The sequence below is a fragment of the Osmia lignaria genome, unplaced genomic scaffold (assembly GCF_051020975.1).
Source record: "Osmia lignaria lignaria isolate PbOS001 unplaced genomic scaffold, iyOsmLign1 scaffold0011, whole genome shotgun sequence".
NCBI lineage: Eukaryota > Metazoa > Arthropoda > Insecta > Hymenoptera > Megachilidae > Osmia > Osmia lignaria.
This window is the reverse complement of record NW_027478165.1, coordinates 37,501-40,000: the sequence shown is the minus strand read 5'-3', so window position 1 is coordinate 40,000 and position 2,500 is coordinate 37,501.

The following is a 2,500-nucleotide window of genomic DNA, read 5'->3' as shown; positions in this document are numbered from 1 at the left end:
TAAATTTTCGTCGTCGGCCCTCCCTGTAAGACCGATCGACGTTAAGCCATTTCTCTTTTGTATGTAACACACATTTCATAAATTTTGTACCTCTTATAGAGGCCAAATATTCTCCTCCTCCTCTCATAAAGCACGAAAATCACTTTCACGCCGTGCATCCATCGTGCAAGCACGTAGACCACACACGCTGGACAATATAATAAAAGATAGCGCGGACAGTGGCATGCTATACAAATCGAGAAAGCGCGTACAGTGATCATGCTGGTCATTTTGCCACCAAATTTTATAATCTTTATCATTAGAGCGGGCCCACCAACCTCGTCTCTGTACTTTATACATTTCTCCTCCATCTGCACACACCTTTTCAAACATTAACGGAGAGAGTTCCTTGGACTTGCTTTAAATGTACATATTAGATATGTTGGAATCTCTCTCCTTTAGAAGTTTCCCCAGCCTTAAAACTTCTTTCATTTTTACTCCTCTCTCCATACTTATTTTCCTCTCTGAACGTATCAGAGAGGATTTTATTTCTGACACCTCTTGACTTTTCTTAAATTCAGGGACGTAATTTTGTTCATAATTCAGTGGACTTTTGTGTATTTTATACTTTAAATATTTCCAAACAGTCTCCCTTCTAAAAGTGATAGAACGAATTTTCGTCTAACACTACTTTCTTGGTTCAAAAATTTTATACAATCTTATAACTTTTTCAGTTTTAACAAATTTTGGTTACAGACAGTTGATGCTCAGTTTGTACAAGTATGCAACATTTATAAGTGCATACAGGTCACCAGCCTTATATTACAAGGCTCACCACATATGGGCCATTCGGTCTTAGACACCGACCCGTGGTAATGCTGTGTGGAGATTAATAATAATCCGCAACGGAAAACCGGAACGAGAATAGTCGAGAAAGTATATTCTCGAGGAGCGGTAGACTGCTTTTCAACCGAAGTCATAAAAGAGCCACACGCTCGACGCTACTCCCGACCGGTCCGAGCGAACCGAAAGTGCCTTCCTATAAATACCGAACGGCCGGCCGCTAGGTCGGCGACGCATGGGCTTACGCCCAGGCGTATGCCTGTGCAAACCGCCGTGAGAGCGTACCATCCCGCCGGCACGGTAAAACTTAGACTGAAAATATCGTCGAACATATCCTTTCATTTTATAACGTTCTATACATGAAAATTAATAAATTAACATGCAGGACATAATAAATTCACATTCTCATGTAAATCATGGGTTTAATTAATATTTTAAAAAATTTTAAAACCGCCCAGAACCGATGAGATGAAAATATTAAAACGATATTTTTGCATTTTCTTACGGTAAAACATTAACAAATAAGCGACTATAGCAATATAAAACTCCATTTGTAATTTAATTAATCAAAATTAATATTTTTTTTTGATTTTTCAGCGATCCAGAACCGATGAGACGAAAACATTAAAACGATATTTTTGCATTTTCTTACGACAAAACATTAACAAATACGAGACTATAACAATATAAAACTACATATGTAATTTAATTAATCAAAATTAATAATTTTTTTTGATTTTTCAGTGATCCAGAACCGATAAGTCGAAAATTTTAACAATCATATTTTTGCATTCTGTACCGTGGATCCATCGTTAAACGCTATTAAACTAACGTCCGTGATGGTATAAATGCAGATTTTCGCTCCGTTTAGCCAAAATAACGAACTTTAGGTGCGCTCCGAAATATTTCAAAGTGCCAGCGGCGTATTGCTTCGCCTCTTAGAACCGATTAGTCGAAAATTTTAACAATCATATTTTTGCATTCTGTACCGTGGATCGATCGTTAAACGCTATTAAACTAGCGTCCGTGATGGTATAAATGCAGATTTTCGCTCCGTTTAGCCAAAATAACGAACTTTAGGTGCGCTCCGAAATATTTCAAAGTCCCAGCGGCGTATTGCTTCGCCTCTTAGAACCGATTAGTCGAAAATTTTAACAATCATATTTTTGCATTCTGTACCGTGGATCCATCGTTAAACGCTATTAAACTAACGTCCGTGATGGTATAAATGCAGATTTTCGCTCCGTTTAGCCAAAATACCGAACTTTAGGTGCGCTCCGAAATATTTCAAAGTCCCAGCGGCGTATTGCTTCGCCTCTTAGAACCGATTAGTCGAAAATTTTAACAATCATATTTTTGCATTCTGTACCGTGGATCGATCGTTAAACGCTATTGAACTAACGTCCGTGATGGTATAAATGCAGATTTTCGCTCCGTTTAGCCAAAATAACGAACTTTAGGTGCGCTCCGAAATATTTCAAAGTCCCAGCGGCGTATTGCTTCGCCTCTTAGAACCGATTAGTCGAAAATTTTAACAATCATATTTTTGCATTCTGTACCGTGGATCGATCGTTAAACGCTATTGAACTAACGTCCGTGATGGTATAAATGCAGATTTTCGCTCCGTTTAGCCAAAATAACGAACTTTAGGTGCGCTCCGAAATATTTCAAAGTCCCA